The sequence below is a fragment of the Carassius gibelio genome, chromosome A7 (assembly GCF_023724105.1).
Source record: "Carassius gibelio isolate Cgi1373 ecotype wild population from Czech Republic chromosome A7, carGib1.2-hapl.c, whole genome shotgun sequence".
Classification (NCBI taxonomy): Eukaryota; Metazoa; Chordata; class Actinopteri; order Cypriniformes; family Cyprinidae; genus Carassius; species Carassius gibelio.
The window spans coordinates 25,205,448-25,226,847 of NC_068377.1; the positions used below are offsets into that span (position 1 = coordinate 25,205,448).

Here is a 21,400-nt window from a genome sequence, read left to right on the forward strand (position 1 = left end):
ATCTGGGCTATGTAAAGTGTTCCTGCCTGTCCTGTCAGACCTACAGAGGTCATTCCTGCCAGTTGGGTCAAGGCCGTAGACGGTGTTCCTGCCTGTCAAGTTATGGTCATGTAAAATGTTCCTGACGGTTTGGTTATGTCCTGAGGTCATCTTTGCCAGTTGGGTCATGGCAGTGGAGATGTGTTCCTGTTTGCCTTGTCAAGCCCGCGAATGTTGTTCCTGCTAGAGGTTGCGACCACGAGATCATACCAGACCAGCTGTCTGCTGCTTCTGACGAGTTCCTCGGAGGATGCTCCTGCTAGTTGTCAGCCATCTGAAGGGGCTATCTTGTCTGTTTTTTCTTGTCCTTAAGGGTTGTTTCTGTTTGTCTTGTCAAACTCACAGAGGTAGGCCCCTTCCTGGAGCGTCAGGTGACCCTCATTGGGAGAGGGGGTACTGTCAGGGTTTGGGGCTAATCCCCTGCCTTTTGAGTTTGAGGAAGAGTAAAAAGGCTGAGTGCAGGTCCAGCTAAGAGATAGTTGTTCAGGTTTTGACCCTCATGTTCAAAGGAGCATTTGAACATCATTCTGGTGGTTTTAGCTTTTGAAAGGTTCATTGACATTTGATCTTGTTTTGATCATATGGCTGATCTCTGGGGTTTGTGTTGAATGGTATCACCTTGCCAAAGTCTCTCAATTTTCTTGAAAAGTTCTTCCATTTGAAGGGTGACTGGAGACATGCAACCATTGAGGGTGGAGCTGTTGCTGTAGAAAATGTGTTGGGCCTTGTAATGTCTAAGCTAGTCTGGTTCTGATTGCTGCTGGACTTCCAAGGGGCCCAAGACATACAGGCTCAAAGGGGGAAATCAGGTGGGGATGATCTCCTCGTAATAGAAGGAGAGAACATTCATTGTGAATGGGCTGCAAAGGAATGCCTTTAAGGTGTTGATATTTCTGCTGGAGCATTGCAATGGGGTGTGAGTGATCAGCCAGACGTAAGTGATCAGAGGTAAAGGAGTTCTGGATTTGGTAGCTCCACTGAGTCTGTAATATCAAGCGTACCCTTAAGGAAACAGAGCCCCCATTGCGTTTCTTGACATCCTGTCGAATTATTCTTTGAATTGAATTAGTCTGTCCCTAAAGCCCTAGTTTCTGGACTACAGCTTGGAGTAACATGTTTCTTACTTTTCCATCATCAAGCACTGCATAGGTGTATAGGGTTTGGTTCTTGTGTTGTAGGACAACAGGAATCACTTTCTGCAAAACATGCTTGGAACTTTCAGGCCTGTCCGGGTAAACGGTTTCATTTGTGGAACTTACTAAGCAGGATCCCTCACCCTAAACTTAAATTTGCACATGAACACACACAAATAGTTCAAATTCCAAGGTTAAGATCAGGATCTCAAGAATACACTTTCATTCTCTTTGCTCCACTTACTGACAGGAGTGATCAGAACTTTCTAGTTCACAACCTATCATTCTTTTCCCAACGTAAAATGTTCTGTGATTGGTTAAATATGCCAATCCCAATCCCCTCCTTCACAAGAGCAGTGCGTTCTGACTGGCCAGCTGACCCAGTGCAAAGTGACTGGCAGAACATTTAAGCATGTGTCGGAAATGCAACACCCCTTACCATAATCGTGAGCTTTAGCTTCCTAAGCAATTATAAGAACAGGGAACAGAGTATACTACATTTGTAAAGATAAATACATCTGCACTTGTGATCTTAAGAATGAATTATGTGTTACTCTTTACTTCACCAAACTCTGCATTTGAGCAGTTAATAACAAATTATAGAACATATAACAGGCTCTGATTCAGAAATGCCAAATTGTACGAGAAAAGTTGGAATTGCCCCATTGTTTAGAAACAGCCTTACTGCAAAGCCAGCCTTATACTCTCCCAGGTTCAGGAAACTTTCCTCTGTAAAATGTGCTACTCTCTCGAACATTTGGATTGTTCTGTTCTGGGACAGTGTTGCAAGTAAATGGTAACCACTGACTCCTGATTGTGTCCACTTTTGGAATAAAAAAAAGTGCTTTTGCTTTCGCATAGAAACACAAAGTGTCTCCGTGACATGGCGGCAACACTATTGCTTTACCTTTAACCACACCTTATTTCTTTGCATCCATATGGGTGGTATTATGCAAATATTTCCAAATAGTGACAAAGATTTGTGAGGGAGAATTCAATCTACTGTTGGTGTTTTTGGCCGGTCTAGATCAGCCTTCTCTCTTAGATAGTAAATTCCTTTTGTGGGAGACTTTGAGCTTTGTTATTTTGCAGATCTTATACATGCACAAATAGCTACAAAACACACTAAAGTACAAGGAAAACATGAAAACGCTTCATGTGACCCCTTTAATGTAGTATATTGTCGCTGTCGGGCAGAAACCTCCTATGTCCAAATTTCATAAATTTCATATTTTTTTCACAAATCCATGCTATTTGTCAGTCCCCACGTGGCTATGTTAATTTTACAAATTATTAACCAATCTAAAGTCTTAAAAATAGCTTGAAAGCAAATCTCGTAACTCCATTGGACACTTCTCATTGTCTGAGAAGTCTTGTAACTCCGCCTCTTCTTCACAGCATAATCAAGACAGCATAAAGCAACACATGCTCTGAGGTAAATATCCTCAAAACAATGGTTATTCATGATTCAGTGAATTATATAATAACAGTTTATATATATTATATATAACAGTTTTATCTCCAAGTAATGGTAGTGCTGAGGTGGCATGTATGGTTTCTGAGGAGGCTAGATTTTTCTTTCTGCTAGGTCTAGCATTGGACGATAGCTATCTTGGTGACTGAAATCTTCCATGGTTTTGTTTCTGACAAGGATAATGAATTTAATGCACAAAAATAGCATGCTGTTTACTTAGTTAGCCATGGTTGGGAGAGAGCTAACATGATTTTCGTAGGACTTAAAAAAAAATGCTAGTTCTGGTGCTCTTCTGAGGATCTGAACTTAGTGCAAGAAAATCCACTGCAATGCAGACTAAACCCTGTGCATTGCAAATAAAACAGGATTGTATTTTACAATGTCTAGGCATGCTGTCATGTTCAACAAGTAGCTGCCTTTGCCATGCTCATCACTTTAAACAAGCTAGCTGGCTTCTTGCCTCATTATCATACGTAAACATATCGTATAATTTAGGGAAACGATAATTTGACTTTTATTCATAAAATTTTTTGCAGCAACCATGTCTGTGTCCTTCGAGGAACTCTGTCAGATGCAACTTTTATTCAGACCACCTGAAGATCAAAGAGCAGAAATTCAAACACCTCCAAGACCTGAAGGAAGTCACCCCAAAAGACTTTGAAAAGAATTTGCTTCACTACCTTAATATAGGATGCAGTATTAACACACTCAATATGATGACAATGTTATCTGTGTTACACTATGATATCAGTTATTGATGTATTTCAAATATCTACTTAATAATAAGCTTATTATGCATGTGCATTGAAGTTTTAAAATGTATCTAATATAATACTTGAATTAAATTGGATGTTTTGGATACCACCATTAAATTATTGTTTTTATTATTATTTTACTCACTTTAAGTTCAATTGTTTATTCCTACTTATAGACTTTACCTCTGTTGGCACTGTGCATGTAAAACACCCCAAGTAGCAAGGTTTTTATTTATGGGAGAAAAGGCTGTCTACTGGAGCCAAGTAAGCCACTTTGGATAAAATAACGAGTTAAAATAGTTAGGTTAGATACATGCTTCGGTGCAGAAGGAAGCCCGTGAGCCTCGAAGGTAAATTGGCGAGCAGATTAGGCAAATGACCGCCTATTAGACATCTTATTCAGCTCATAATTTTTGATAATTTTCAAAAGAGTTTAGGAAGATGTATGTAACCACAGTTGTTAGCTTTGGTAAACTATTGAAGCCTTTTCTTTTGTCAAAAGGTTCAACGCGATCGCCAATTAATTAATAGGATTAATTTCCACCTATTAGTCAGTTTATCGTTTTATTTTGGTATTGTATCACTCATAGCTCTAATGTTTAAAATAGAGTTTAGGAAGATGTATGTAACCACAATCAGTTGCTTTGATTAGCTCTTAAATCCTTGTCTCTTGTTGGATTTTGGACATACAAGGATTCCACCTGTCAGTGACGATATATTTGAAATCTGTTAGGAAATGGGATGAATTATTTCTTACATTTCTTCATAAAGTTTTTTCTTATCGTTTTTTTTTTTTTTTTCTTTGTTCTTGTCTTCTCCTTATGGTACTCTTATCTAGTCCACATCTGCTGTATTGCAATACTACTGAACTGTAGGAGGCATTTTCATCCTGCACTTTTAATTAGACTTTCCTTTCTTTCTTTCTTTCTTTCTTTCTTTCTTTCTTTCTTTCTTTCTTTCTTTCTTTCTTTCTATCTGTAATGTTATTTACATCAAAAGTTACATTATAAATTGCATAAAAAAGCTGGAAATTTAATATTTTTCTTTTTTTATATTTTTCAACTGTTACCCCTATTTTCTTATCCCTCCTCATCCTCCTCTACTTCCTGGCTTACTCCTCTTGTTCGTTCTGTCTCTCTCTCAGTGTAATTCTCACCTCCAGCAGCAGAGTGGCTGACTCACCAACTGTCTCATTAAGCTCCTGCCAAATCTGAGAGATTAAACTGGAAGGGATGATGAGAGGGAGAACAGAAGGAATGGAGGGATGAATAGAAAGAGGGAGGCCCTCCAGTACCTTGCAGGTTTAGTGACAAACTGGAGGTCACACAGACAGCCATAAAACACCACAATATATCCTATGAGCCAAACCGTTTTTTTTTTTTTTTTGCCTGGCTCAGGTAACCGTAAACTCCTGCTACAGAGAAAAAGCTGTGTTGGAGATATCCTTCTCACTGTCATTCTGTGTTTTCCCTTTCCTCCTCAGTTTTTGATAAGGTCATCTGATAAGGATAGAAAGAAATTGTGATAAATATCATTGACTGTTTAGAAGTCTTTAGTATTGATGGAAATGCATTATGCTTTTTTATCGCATTTCAGATCTTTGGCAAACAGCAGAACATGCAGGCAGTAGAACTTAACTGAAGATTAACATATTTTTACACCTAGAAATCATGTTTGTACACATGCTATGAATTTATGAAGTAGGCTAGAATAATCCTCAGCATTGGTTTACTGTGGGTTAAAGCCACACCCTGAAGGCCATCCAGCTTTAAAACTGAAGATTCTCCCATTATTATCCTACCATCATGACGTTTCAAAGTTGTATGTTATTAGGAGGACAGGATGAATTTGTAGAAACTTTTACAAATATTTTCTATACACTAATTTTATATAGTTTTCTCCATACTTTTACCAGGCCAGGTTTAATGTAATTTATGACAGTACACCATTGTTCTTGCAAGTGTTGTAGTTAAAAGTGTTGTTCATAAAGATAAAAAAATATATACTGAAAAATAAATACATAAATGAATATATATATATATATATATATATATATATATATATATATATATATATATATAAATTAAACTTTGCTTTCTATGAGAAAAACAGCAAAATTATATAGCATGTAAAATAAATAAACAAGTACACAATTTCCCAAAGTATCCCATTAAAAATGTTAGTCAATTTTTCTTTCATATTTTATGATTTTACCCTTTGTGCCAGGATTTTTTTATAAGAACATGCAATGCAAAGCAGACTTAACTGTGGGGTCACTTTAAATATTCTCATAAGTCTGATAAAATTATATTGATTTTCTTTTATTATTATTATTATTATTATTATTAAATAGATAAAAAACCTCAAACATTATTCATGTCCATAAAGCAATAAACAGAACACTGTGGTAAGATGTGAAATAAATAGCAAATGTAATATCCAGTATTGCAAGCTGCCATATGACAAAAGTTCAAGTATGATCTTGGTACAATATGTAAGCATGTTTTATTTTTCATGTTTTTTTTTTTAAGCTGTAAGAACAAAGAGAGTTGATACTCTCTCTTCTGCACAACGGCCACATGCACTGACCGTGCACTCTAGAAAAATGTATATTTCAACTGGAAAATAATATATTTACCTTCTTAACTTTCATCAAATTCATTGCTGGGTTTGAAGTTTTTCTTAAGCAATTTGTTCATCTGGTTATCATTTTCCTTGTTCACTGTTTCCCCTCTATTCCATAATGGAAGCATGTGCAGTAAAATAATTAGCATGGCGTAGTCCAGGGCTCATAGTGCTCATAGTCTCTCCAGGTCCTTAATAAGGCTGGCTGATGAGTCATCAGCAGGGCTTGAAGGAGGGAGAAATGGGGAGAGGAATGCTGTTAACATATATGGCATATGAGTATCAGGTACAGAGCTGTGTTGCTCGTACACTTCAGCACAGCTTAATTATGAAAAGAGACACAATAGAGTGCAGACAGTTGCTCATAAGTGAATGGTGCAAATGGCTGGAAGCATAGCTGCCATACTTCCTCAGACTTTCAAATCATCTTGTTGATGCTGTCAGAACGTGCCAAGGAAAATATTTATATCCTAAAACAGTTCTACTGAGTCTGACCCCATCTTGGAAAAAAACAAATTTGGTCAGTTCTCATTAATGCTAGATACATTATGGTTGATTACATTTAGTTTTACACTTTTATATGGTAGTGTGCTTTTAAGACAAAATGAGTAGGATATTTGGTTTATTTCCTCTGTAAATGTCTTTGTACTGAGTGACAGTCTGTAAATTATATGCATATGGGCTTCATTCAAGATACTCGTGCTCGAGTGATTTCATTATGTGTGCATTTTTTTAGCATCCTAAATCGATTCCTGTGTCATTGCAGATAAGTTATAAATATGTCATGCAGCCAAAGTTAACTTTATTTTAAGAAAACCACACCAAAAACATTATTCAGACCTGGATATCTGCAAACTTCTCATTACACATTTTTCCTATGTGTTAATGTCAATGTTTATGATGTTATGTGGACTGCACAACTTCTTGACCCTTCTTGATCCCAGCATAACACTTGATACAAAAGCTTGTGCGTCCTGATTTTTGCATTTTAAGTAACTTATTCCAAAATTATCAGGTAAATCATCAATCTAGCTTACTTGCCTCCCAATTTAGTTTGACAGACATAGATAGAGAACCACCTTTGAAAATTGGTTACTATTTTATGGTAAATTCTCATCTAAACAGTTCAGTCACAAACTCAAGCTACTGGGTAACTCCATGAAAATCACATGACAGCAACACTGTTGGCTTCTACTGGCTGTTTACTGCTGTAAATATGCAATGCAGAGAGATGTATACACATGCCATACACTCCAAAATAGCTTGTGTTTTTTAGACACATCCCAAAAATGACATTTTCCAGCTGTTATAATAATGATCTGTTGTGTATTTGGGGCTGAAACTTCACAGATATATTCTGGGGACACCCAAAATCAATATTACATCCTGTAAAAAGTCTAGCCCCTCCTCCTTGTTTCCTCTTTACCACACCCTCTTATTACCCCTTGTTGGTTTAATTGTGCTCACCTGTTCCTTGTGTGCCTTCCTCCCTATTTGTAGTTCTCTTTGCCCTTTTGTATTTGCTGGTTTGTGGAAATTCTTAATTAATAAATTCCGATACTTTATGCTGAGATTGCGAGAGGTCACAGAAATCTTTCCAGTGCAAGTTAAATATTAATAATAATTATATATTAAATATAATTTGCTAGTAAAAAAGAGCTACATTATTGGTGCAAAGATGAGTATATTTATTTTGTACATCATTTGCAACTGCTTTTTATCACTTAATTAGAAGCAACAGAATTTAAATGGTGTCATCTGTTATAGGGACTACTGAACAGACTTTTAGAAGTTGATTTTAAAATGTCAATTATTGAAGAAAAAAAAACTATAAACTATAACCATTAGTTAATGAAAAATTGTGGTCTTCATCCTCACTTGAACACTTGGGCCAAATACAGGAAATACATCATATAAGTAATCAAGTGATCAAGTGCAAAGACTGCAAGTGTGGGTATTTGGACAAGGCATCTGACTCTGGATGTGGATGTGTCTGTGTTCCTGTTTCTATGCTTTGTCTGATATTGTAGTCTAGTCTTGTCTCTTGTAATTCTATGCTCTTGTCCTGCCTTTTTTTTTTTTTTTTATATATTTTAGTATTCATTTAGTTCTCTTATTTAGTGCTTTTTTGTTGCTTTTATTAGGCCTTTTTGTTTTGTTTATTCTCTTGCCTGACTTGGAGTAATTTGTGTTCCTGTGGAGCCTTGTTCAGTCTTGTGTTGTTAGAGGTCCTGTCCTGACCTGTTCCTGCCCACTAGTTCCCTTGCCTGGCATCTGGGGTGCTTCAGAGTTTACTGTCAAGAAGTATCTAAACTCAGCTCTATGGTGCCTTGCCCTGTTCTCTCTCCACTGGCCTGGTCTTGCCGCCCCCTCTGCTGCTATAGTATTCTGCTAGTTGATGTCTGAGGCAGCTCCAGTGACCTTCCCTAGCTGTCTCTGTTTCCTGTGGTTCTGTTGTGGTATCACCTGTGCACCTCACTACCCTTTTGTACAGGTTTGTTGTCAAACCCTTGTTACTCACACTGCAATTGGGTCCTCCTTCCAGATCCCTGACACCTGCAGCCTCTTGTGTCACTTGGGCCATTCTGCTCGCTGTATATCAAGTCATGATCTGGTCAAAGTTCATGAACAGAATAGCTCATTTGCGCACTCTAATCCCCTGCTGCCCTTGCTCGGCACTCCCATGCTGTTGGTGTTTGTTGAATGAATGAGGTGGAGTGCAAAGTAAAGTGTTAAAACATCCAAGGCATGTGTCAGATCAAAGTGCCAATTAGTCCTGCCACATATCCTGAGAGCATTAATTAGCACTTGTCCATACAGTTCAGACTCCGCACCTCTAACATCTCCATGTGTAGGATGCACTGTGTGCTGCACAATACAGTGCACAGCCTGATTCAAACCTGTAACTGAATGACAGAATCTAGAGGTTAATTACAAAAATACTGCTCACTTCAAACAGATTAGGTTTGTGTATCTCTGACATTCAGTGACAACATTTAGAGGCATCACGCCTCTCAAGCCATCCTGAGTGACTGGAGAGAGAAGTTTTTGCTCTGTCCAGTCAGCAGGTGTCAGTCAAACCAGAGTGTTAAAAGGAAGAAGAGAGGATATGAGGGGAAAGAAACATGTGCAGCCTCTCGTCTCTGAAGCCCGTCATCTCATCCTGGAATAAGCTCAGATGGGCATGAACCTCTGAAGAAAAATCGGTGAAAAAAAAAAAAAACAACAACAAAGGAAGAGTCATGCCGCTTCCTTTCTGCAAGCACAACTCTTTGCCACTCTCTTTCTATGCTGCCTTTTAAGACAGATACTGCATAAAGTGTTCGATCTGGAGGGTGGCATGAAAGAGCAGAGCATTAGACAGCATTTATTTTGGTATTATCAGTCCCCCTGACAGAACTGGAGCCTGAGACATCAGGTCACTGACACTTCAAATAAAAAGAATAGTCTTTTGGAGGCAACAACCATCAGCAAAGCAGGAGAAACGGCAGGTTCCACAATATATGAAGCCATCTGATAGGAAGCATATACAAACGACTAATCATTTTGCCATCTACGTCTCCAATTGGTGATCATGAAGTACTTCACACTGGTCACTTATTAATGGTTAGTTTAAATGCTTCAGTTCTGTCAGCGGTTGTATCCTTTATCATGAGAATGTTTTACAGTGATATATGCAAAAACTTCACATCATATATATATTTAATATTTTCAGTAACATAATTGTAAGATATAATTATTATTATTTTATTATTCAGTATTTTAAATTGCAAAGTATTGCAAAGTACACAATCCATTTTTCTCTATTAAAAAATAAGAATAAAAATACAGCAAAGCAAATTTTCAAATGGTGTTTTTTTATGTTTGATTTCAGTGCATTACTATGTGCTCAATAAACTGCATGGGAGAGCAATTCAAATATGCTAAAAAATAATAAAAGAAAATTCCATTATTTTACTTCTACATGAAAATATTTGCAGGCCAGTATGTGGGTGGCAATTATTTTCATACTTCTGTTCATCAGACAAATACAGTCAAATAGTTGCGTCACATCAAGGTTACTATAGAGTATTAATGAAAAGTATTTACTTTAATACACAAAATAAATGGTCCAACCTCTTTATTTGAGAAAGAAACTGACAAATAGTAAGCCATGTGTGTTAAACACACATCTTACTCACAGAGACAGCAAAAACTATTATTGTTATTAATTTCTGACATATCATTTTTTGGAAGAAAAACAATTACCAACCAGATGACCAATTATCCCTGTCTCCTGCTTTTGATAGCAAGCCCTTCCTTGGCTCCATAGTCATCTCCTCATCCAGTGTCCTCTTGAGAAGAGTCACCCAACCCACATGCAGCTCTTGGCACTCTTCTGCGTTTGATTTGCTGAGCAGCAGGGCTTTGAGGCCTAATATAAAAAAGCTAAACAAAATTTGCCACTGATGCTTTATTTACTTCCTGCACAGTTTGTCTCGGTTTGTTTGTTGTGATGTGACGAAATGAGTCAGGCGTCCATACTGTGCATTTTCTGACACTTTGCCATCTGAACATACATCTTAACATGGGCCATGAGTGGCACGAGGACAGGTTTGAGGCAAGAAGAAATAATGCTTTAACTAGCTTAAATGGTGGGCCTTCTGCAACTGATCCAGAATGCAGCAGTGAGAATGGTCTTCAACAAGCTGAAGAAATCCCATTTTACACTTCTCTTTATGAGATTGCACTGGTTGCCAATAGCCACTTGCATCAAATTCAAGGAACTGATGTTTGTCTAAAAGGGAACCACTGGTGTTGCACCAATATACCTAAACTCGCTAGTTCAGACTGCACCCTCCAGGAGCTTGCACTCTGCTAGTGAATGATGCCTTGTGGTGCCATCCCAAAGAGGCACAAAATCAATCTCATGGATATTTTTCTGGACTGTTGCCAACTGGTGGAATGACATGTTTATCTCAATGTATCTCAAAGTCTTTAGCCATTTTCAAAAAAAAAACATTGCCAGCACCTGACCAGTTCATACTTGCACTTACCTATTCTATTCTATTCTATTCTATTCTATTCTATTCTATTCTATTCTATTCTATTCTATTCTATTCACTCTAATTTATATACTGTATATAAAAACACCTTGAGGCTTGTCACAGCACTTGCATACTAGCTTTCTTGTTGATCTGATTGCTTCTATGGTTCTCCTCATTTGTAAGTCACTTTGGATAAAAGCAGCGGCTAAATTATTAAATGTAATTTTCTTTATTATATTTAAGAAATTACTTCATTATCTGTTTTAATCACCAAGAATAATGACAATCAGATGAAAAACCTAAAACTAAACAGCTAAGCTGTAAAAGATCTTCTGAACTGTACACATAAAAAGTGGGTGACTTTTGCAAGAATTTGGGAATTGATGTTTCGGTACTTTGATTTATTAGTTGGTGTAATGGCTGCCCATCAGTCCTGTTGTCAGTCCCACTATACTCTAAAACAAAAGTAATGCAGCAGCATCAAGGTCAGAAAACATATACAGCTCATCACAACTTGTCTGACATTTCAGCTCATGATCTACAGAAAAAGGTTCCTCATCAGCGCAAACCACATGAGGTGCTGCAGTAGGAGAAGCATGGAGGTGTTTTGGGAAGAAGACAAGCAAGAAATCATATGTGATGGAATTATAACTGAAAAAGTGTTAATTAAAACGGAATATGAAATAACAGGACAAATAGAGAAGGTTACACTACTGTATGTTTATTAAAAAGTGATTCCATCTTTTGATGAATTAATTGTGACTGATGTATCACACATTAACACAATATGCAGAGAATGTATACCGTATATCATCCCCTCTCCCATGACTGTGAAGCTGTTACTCCATTAATGCTGTTTGGAAATGGAACCAGAAATAACAAGTATTACATATACAGTAAGCTTTCAAGGGTAGCAATGAATGGATTTTTATGGATTACACATCTCCTCGTTTTACTTTCCTCAGGAAATTATTCTAGCACATTTAGAAATTGACTTTTGACTTATATTAGTCTTGCTGTCAGCACCCAGGCCACAGTTAATTAATAATTCACACAGTAAGATTAGATTAGAAATAGTGTCTCATATAAGGGAACCAAATCAGTGCACATAAATCTTAGAGAGTATTCACTTGGGTGCTGGAGCTTTATAATGGATGCCAGTATAGTCTACCATGTAAATATAGACTTAAATACTGTAAGTAGAATCTGGGACACATTGGTTAAAATTCTAGCCCAGCTCTGGCCCAGACCCACCACCTTGCCCAAGCTCACATACTGTGAAGAATGATGCATTTGGGTGGACCACTCCTGTTTGCCAGATTTGGGCCACAAGCAAGTCAAATGAAGACCTAATGTCAGCCATGAATAAACCAAATAAAGCTGAACTGGCCTAAATCTGGGCCACGACGATTTTAATTCTGGCCCAGATCCAACACCTTACTTCTGCCCACAAACTGTGAAGATTGATGGCACTTGGGCTATCAGCTCCTGTTTGCCAAATTTTGGCCACAAGCAAGCCGTAGGTAGGCCGCATATCAGCCATGAAAATAAATAAATGAAATAAACCAGAACTTGCCCAAATCTTGGCCACATTTATTTTAATTCTGTCCCAGATGCAACATCTTGCTCCGTCCCACATACTGCATGGAATAATGGCATTTGGACACTCCAATTTAATTTGCCAGATTTGACCTAAAGTAAACCTTAGCATTGCTTCATGTAAGCCAACCAAATAAACTAAAACTGGCCCTTATGTGGGCCACAGTTTATTTTTATTTTAATCCTGGCCTTCCCCACATTCCTCATGTGGCCCACATGCTGCATTTTAGATAAAAATGAACCAAATAAACAATTAATATACATTCTCTGAACCATACTAAGCCTTAAGTGAGTTATGCATCAACAATATTCAACATTGTAAAGAGAAATTTAAATATGTCCTCCATAAATTTTCAAATAATTTCCAGAAATGTGTCCTACTTGATAAAATCATCACGACCCAAGTTTTGCACAAGCAGCAATCAAAATGTCACAGATAAATATTCAAAGACACATTCCAACACTTTAACAACTGTTCTTCACAAGTTTGAACTTAAATGCTTCTCACTTAGACTTTACCTACAAACTAAGTATGTGTGAAAGAGCACACAATGAAGATGAAAGTTTATATATTATAACTCTTAAATCCAACAAGGGTAAATCCAACAAGTGATAATCCAAACACAGTGTAGCACAGCAACATTAAAGACATGTACTGTAGAAGGAAGACCAGAAAAACTCAAAGTGACTTCGTTCTCTGCATTTAACCCATCCAGCAGTTGGGGGTTCGGTGCCTGGCTCAAGGGCACCTAAGTCATGGTATTGAAGGTGGAGAGAGCACTATACATGCACGCCCCCCACCTACAATTCCTGCCAGCCTGAGACTCGAACTCACAACATTTTGATTGCAACTCAAAAGCCATATTTATATCCATGAAGTGGCCCCACTTTTCAAGTGTTAGAACCAGAAGTGGTCCTCATCTGTTTTATAATATATGAGCCATATTTGCCATGTCAAGTGTGGAACAGGTTGGCTTACACACTGATTAGCCAATGCGGACTGTGCCGTATATTTAACAAAAATAGCCCAAATTGTTATTAATTATTTGACCAATATTTGTTATTTTAAATGGGGACCACATTTGCATCATCATATAAGGGCCACTTCAGGCTCACAGCCACATCAGCCAGTGCTCACTGGTCCATATCTTTGCCAAAACTGGCCCAGATACAGTTTAGGATAACTGTGCCACATTTGTGGCATCATATGCGGGCCACTTTGGCTCATGGCCACATTATCCAGTGCTTACCATGCCATATCTTTGCCAAAACTGGACCAGATATGTTTTTACATGTTTTAGATATGTACACGGAAGCAGCTCCAGGAGGATGACGTATGAGGTTGGCATTGGGCATGCGCTGGTGAGTCTCATGAAAACCAATGTTTATTACCAAGAGCAAAGGAAGCAAATTTTCCTTATTTTAGCAAAGGAAAACCAGTCTTCTCTTGGCCTCTGTCGAAAGCATCTCATATTCTTCTTTACACATCCTCGTTTTGTAGGGTGAATACTGGTAAAGTGGGACACTTTCTGATAATTATATTCTGCATACTTTTTTATTATGATCCAAATGTCTTAGCCGCTCATATGATACTATTCTAAATAGCTTAGGAGCTCTACTATACTATAGACAATAAAAAAGAAAGAAACATTAAACAAAGGATGGATGACTCTTCCTCAAACACACAATGACCCCGAACCTCATTTTTCAAGGCACTACTGTCAAACTGGGACACCTTTATTGGAAAACTGGGATACTTAAAACACATTCAGCTGTTATTCAAGTGTAGGCCTTATAAATTAAATACACAATAACAATATAAACAACAATATAAACAACAATAACAACAATAATATAAACAACGGAATCTGCTTCTGTGTACAACAGGGAGTTCAAGCTAGATTAAACTGATTATCAGCCCCAGAGCCCTGGAGACACTTAGTTTTATGGATGGGGGCTTTTTATGTAACTTCTTTTGGACTGATGCACTGAAACACCCACTGAGTGCCATTAAACAGTACATAAAACATTAAAAATCAAAGGCAATTTTTAAACAGTGGTGCTTACTGAGATGATTCAGTAGTTTAAAGTGTGTTTGCGAAAATTACCTAGCAGTATATGCCTGGTGTCTAAAGAGGATAAGTGGGACACATCAGGTGGATGTTATCACAGCAGGCTAACACCATCTCAGCCATGCACTGTAATCAGTCCATTGATGGGTCATAAAGGTCACCAGGCCCGCCGGAAATCTCTATTGGATTACTTCTGACACAGATGTGCCTGTGTTCGCTAAGAGGATTGTCAGATTGTTGATAAAATGTATTGGGTTTTCTCATGTGATTCCAATCATTCCCACTGATGCTTAACAGCTGTCATTTCTGTAAGATACATCAGGCTGTGTAACCTCCAAGATCTCGTTTGACATTGTGAAATGTCTCATGAAACATACCCTCATAATGTATATGGTTATCTTTGGGATCCTTTCAATTTGACATGCTGTTTCTGGTGTTTAAAAGTATTATAATTTTAAACACCAGGAACATTATTGTGGGTTATTGAATAAATATTATTCAATAGCTACACAAATTAGATGTATATTTTAAAGATCTTTATCATTTATCATAACTTAGAGCTCAACTGAGTGGAATCAATCAATTTGAATTGCCATTCCTCAATTAAAAATATAGATCTATTATCCTATGGGTAATGGGATGTATCTGTCTCTTTCAATTTAATGTGTCCCTGCTGAATAAAAGTACAGTATTCATTTGTTAAAAAAAAAAAGACAAAAACAAGACTGACCCCAAACTGTTAAATGGATGTGTATACTGTATACATGTTGATGTAATTTATGTGAAGAACTGAATAAATTACAATTCAAAAAACAGTATCCCAGTCATTCAGTTACTGGTTGGGGTCAGTCTTGTTCTTTTTTTATTTCCTTTTTCTTTTCATTCCTTTTTGTTGTTGTTGTTGTTAGAAATTAATACTGTGCTTTTATTCAGCAAGGACGCATTATATTGATAAGAAAAAAAATACATTACAACAAAATATTTCTATTTCAAATAAATTAATTCATTAAAGAATCATATAAATGAACAAATATCAGCAATGATAATAAGAAATGTTTCTTGAGCACCAAATAAGCATATTGGAATAATTTCTGAAGTATATTGTATTACACTGAAGACTGAATTAATGTCTTCTGAAAATGTTCATTTTGCCAACACAAGAATAATACATATAATAATATTAGGAGACTTCTTTAAAACATAAAAAAAGAAAAAGAAAAGTAGTGAACAGGATTGTATTTTGACCATTGGCCAGCTAACTCTAATAACAGGGAGATATTTTTACTAAAGCACTCCTGCATAATACAAGCTTTTGAGAGAAACAGTAACATAATCATAATCATATACAATTTTATAGCCTGTTTCTATGGCACAGTTGCAGTGTGGACAGATGTTGCTATGAAACCCTGTGCATATTGTAATATATTATCTTGATGTATATTATTGTTGATGGGGATTAGTCACAGCAGTGGAATATTTTGACGGATGTGTCATTGTCTGAGGGACGATACATTTAATATATATAGCAATCATGGTTAGTGACCTGATGTTGGGTGTAGCGATACAACCTACAGACATTTATACATGTTTGATATTACATGTCAGTGAATTTTATTATATTTACATTTCAGAAAATCATCAGTTAGCTTCTGGAGTCTGTATGTTTAAAACGTTTTAATATTGCAATAGAGAATTCATAATCAGAAGAATCAAACATCAGAAGTGCTGCTCTGTGATAAATGCCATATGGCCACACAAACATCCCCCTTCTCTCACACTCACACACAGACATGAAGATATGAGGTGCATGATCAAGGATTTCATATTGATTTATATGAGGAAAAACAACTTGAGCTCTGCAGATGCTGGAATTTGCATTCAAAGCTGACATTTCACACCCACTAGTTAAATATACAAACAACACAGAGAAATTGAAAACTTTTCTGTATGATAATTAAATCAAGTATGGTGAATATTTTATTATTTGTGGTAACTTTGCTTTTAATGAGGTGGTGAGGGGGGAACAGAGTGAGTGAGAGAGAAATTAATAATTTATTTCAACTTTACCTTTGGACTATGATGGTCCCCAGAGCCTAAGAATCAGAATATGACTCATCTTCATTTAGAAAATGCTTCGCATCAGCATTAAGAAATGGCCTTTGTGGAATTAATTATAAGTCTCCAACTAATTACGCTCAAATCTTAGCTTTGCGATACAGCGAAAATGCAATTCACTATTCACGTTACTGTAATTGAGCTTTATAGTGTATTTCTACTTTTTAAAAAGTAATTTTTTCTAAAATTCATTTAGAACGATCACACAATTGAATATATGGGGCAGAAAATGTATGCATTTATGTAATTTCATATAGTAAATCAATATCACACAAAGATATTTTTTACAACAGTTCAGCAAACAAGTTAATTAAGAGACTTGCATTAGACACACAATTTTGCCTGTTTTTGCTCTATTTCTACAACAAAAAATAATTCCAAACACAGTACTAAAGCATAGTTTTGCATCTCTGAGCATCATGACAGTGTTTCGTTCATGAATGAATCAACTGTTTAAATGTTTAAATGATTAAATGATTCAGTTCAATCACAATTACTCACTTATTAACAGTGACTTGCTGACACATACTGCCCATTTTAATTGCATATTTAAAGTATCCTTTGATTTTTTGGATTTATATAATTAATTTATCATAATATTCAACATTTTATGTCTTGTATATCAAAACATTATACATGCATTTTTAACTGCAGGTTAAATGCATTCATGTCCTGTATTAAAAAGTGTGTAAATACATCTAAATGTTACTTCCGATAAAGCTTCTGCATTTCCTCTGCATTGATAAGATAAATTTTTCTTTAATTAAAAAAAAACTAGTTTGACATCAATAGACCTGTCACGAACGGTGTACTGGAAACACAGAGAGAGAGAACCAATTGCGGGTATGGTGTTTATTAAAGGGTAATCCAAAGGGGTACACTCTAAAAAACGCTGGGTTGTTTTTTCAACCCAACTGCTGAGTTGAGGCCGTTGGATAGGACTTTGGGATGTTTAAACCCAAGTTTGGGTTGAAAATAAGGTTTTAAAAAAAAAAAAATTAACCCAGCGGGTCTGGGTTGAGGACGCGGACGTGAAGGAGAGCACGCACGTCACGTCAAGATCGTACGTCTCCAGTGCGAGCAGCCGCCATTTTCTCAGCGTGATAGAAGCGAGAAGCGAGTGAAAGACTATGGTAAGTAAATATTCAAAATGTAAAGTTATCTTTTATTGTTTACCCGGTTGTATGAAAGGCGGAAGGTTTTATGAAAGGCGGAAACAAAGGAACTTAACGTTATATATATATATATATATATATATATATATATATATATATATATATTAAAAAAACGGACGCGGTTTTCGCCTCAGACACGGAGGTCTTAACTGCCTCATGTAACGGTACTGAACGGAGGATGTACTTTTAATATAACGTCTGTGAATGTATTTTGTCATTTTTACATTATCTGTACTTTTTGAGGCGTTAACAGACGGTTATGGTCACGGTTACGCTCATGTGAATTTGTCTTTTTTTTTCGCGGTTAAACTGAATGTATGTTTGTCTCCTAAAGGAAACGGCATTGTGTAGTAAAGACTAGCATAATTATTTTGAGGCTGTTGAAGTGTTGACTGTTAAAAGTGTTTTACATGTAATATTTCAGACTTGTCAAGCTTGTGTCTTCATTGTCCTCGCGCTGAGAGTTAAAGACACAGAAGCTGTTTGTGTGAGGAGTCACAGACCTGTGTGAGGATGAGGAGGAGGTGTTCTTCTGAAGAGAGGGACAGACGGTTTAAGGAGAATAAACTTCAGAATAACATCAAGTTATCTTTATTTTTACTAAGACTAAAATAATGTTGTTGTTTTTTTAGATGTTGCAATCTAGAGACAAGATAACTTCTTTCTTTTGAGACTGATGTAAGTTAAGTTATTATTACTTTTTTTTTTTTAGAAAATTAATGTTTATGTTGTGTCCTGCCTGTTAACTTCACATTTTGATGCAAAAACAGTGTGATTATTTATATATATATATATATATATATATATATGTCTGTATGTGTGTATATATATATATATATATATATATATATATATATATATATATATATATATATATATATATATATATATATATATATATATATATATATATATGTATGTATATGTTAATATTTTATTGAAACCATTGATGTCCCTCTTTGCAGAACTCAAACTAACTGGAGTTAAGGACACACAAGTCTGCTTGTGTGAGGAGGTGGTTTTCTCAGCTTCTTCTGAAGAGAGGGAAAGATTGTTTAAGGCAAGTAAACTTCATAATTTCATGCTATCAGTTGTTGTTGTTGTGTTTTACTAAGAGTAAAATAATGTTTGTTTTTTGTTTTTGTAGATGTTAAAAGCAAGAGACATGGGAGAGCATCATTCCTTTGAGATTTTATGTAAGTTATTTTTAGAAAATAAATTTTTCTGTTGTCTCCTGCCGGTTTACTTCACATTTTGATGCAACAACAGTGTGATTATGTGCTCATTTCATTAAGACCATTGATGTCTGTGTTTTTTATTGCAGAAATCAAACCAACTTTGGAGTTGTCTTGTCTGATTTGGAGAGTCTTCATTCTTGGTCTTCGCTCTTAGAGGTAAAGTTCACACAAAAAATCATTTACTTGCCCTCAAGTCATTCCAAACCTATAAGATTTTGTCTGTCTTTACAACATAAATTAATATATTTTTAGTTTTCTCATAATATTTGTTAATCCATTTATAGTTTAGATAATCAGTATTTTCAAGCTTCATAAATATAGAGTTATTGTAGAAGTAAATTCTGATATTTATATATGAATACATCTTAAATTATATAATAGCAAACATGTATGTTCAAAATAAAATACTGGTCTCCCAGACCAGCAATGGAGGACACAAAAAGAGAATATTAAATATATTCGTATGCTTTCCAAAACATGAGCAGAGTTTGTATGAGTCTGGAAAAACATGAGGGGAGTAAATTATGAACATTTTAATTATTTGTTGAACTAACTGTTTGAAGAGCAGCCCTCCATGTACATGAATATTGTGAGGTATGTGAATGTCATGTCTGTTTTAATGTTTCAGTAAAGAAGCTTTCTGAAAGCAATATTTATTCAAACAATATCACCTGTCCTCACACTAGTGCTGCCATTATAGACTTCATGAGAGCTGTGATAGACAGACATTAAACAACCACACAAAGTGTTGAAACTTTAACACCAATTATTTACCTATCCTTACGGATGTGAATACACCTCTACCTGAAAATCGATAGTTTAATTAAATGTTTAATTTTTTCAAATGTGTTTCTCTTAGGCCACTGATGAAGAGCAGGCGGTGATTGGGATGAATCCTGGTCAGAGAGGAGAATCTTCTTTCCCCTAAACAGCGGTGGTTTTAAAGGAGGACGCTGCCCTGGATGATGTAGAAGATGTCACATGCTGTGCTGATGGGGTTTCTTCATGACTACATCAGTTATGCTAAAGAGATCATGAAAATTGACTGTGATGCATGATCTGTATTCATGGACTATGAAACAAACTGTAAGTGTATAATTTGTTAAAAAAAAAAAAGTTAAATGCTTTTTCTGTGTTGTTTAGTAGAAGAGTTTACACTCTGTCATTCATACACCTGCTCACATTCTTTCACACACACACACACACACGCGTCTGTTAAATGTTATAATATCAAAGTTAATGTTGTGATTTATTTGTGTACTGTCATGCCAGAATAGTTGGAAAAAAACCTAACTAATTGTAAATTTATTGTATGTGTTTTTGTATATTTTTATACAATATATACAATTGAACAAAGTCCAATTTGATCTTAAGTTATATTCATCAAATGTTCAATGCTTTGTTTATAAACTCTGTAGCTGTTAATGCCATCCTTTTCTGCATTTCTTCTAACATGTTACTTTTTGACTTTTCTCTTGTTTTTAATAAATATTTTCCTTTTGATAATTATTATTTGTGTGTAAAAGTGATATTTAAAATGAACAACATTTGTAGGTTTAATGCCTAGCTCAATTTGGGTTAATTTTAACGTAGAAATGCATTGTTTCCCCACATGGCTGCACTCTGCGAGTTTATTTTCTGCCAGCAGGAGGCGCTAAGAGCGGGAGAGGTAGGTTTCTCCGGTAACGGCTGCAGAGCGGTGCTGAGCTCACAAACGCTGCCTTATCAAGCACATGCGAAATGATATCGAACATTTTCTAAATACAGTAGTTTACCTTCTGAAATACAGTGATAAAAAAACACCCGCTCTGGTTTTTGAAACCCTTCAATATAGTCATTTTAAACCATAAAAAAGGCAACCCAGCAGGCTGGGTTAAATATGATAACCCAACTGGTTGGGTTAAAATAACCCAGCGCTGGGTTGTCAAAATAACCCAAATTGGGTTGTTTTCAACCCAGCAGTTTTTAGAGTGTAAAAAGTCCAGGCAGGGTCAAAACCAGAATATCCAAAACCAACATAAACAAGACACGAAGGCAAGGCAAGGCGCGACGGACATGAATAACTATCAAACATTAAACAAGGACTCCGTAACTCAGACAAACCGGGTATAAATACACAGAAGGATAATGAGGGAACAGGAGACAGGT

At 36.1% G+C, this 21,400-nt stretch overlaps 2 long non-coding RNA genes across 2 annotated transcripts; both read left to right on the forward strand.

The window, feature by feature from the left end:
- The first annotated feature begins 17,779 nt into the window (after positions 1-17,779).
- LOC128016939 (uncharacterized) lies at positions 17,780-19,074 on the forward strand. Its single transcript, XR_008184322.1, has 3 exons — positions 17,780-17,972; positions 18,439-18,692; positions 18,980-19,074. It is a non-coding gene; the product is annotated as an uncharacterized LOC128016939 (long non-coding RNA).
- An 85-nt stretch (positions 19,075-19,159) lies between these two features.
- On the forward strand, positions 19,160-21,019 carry LOC128016940 (uncharacterized). The gene is made up of 3 exons (XR_008184323.1): positions 19,160-19,210; positions 19,339-19,408; positions 20,112-21,019. It is a non-coding gene; the product is annotated as an uncharacterized LOC128016940 (long non-coding RNA).
- Positions 21,020-21,400: the final 381 nt, after the last annotated feature.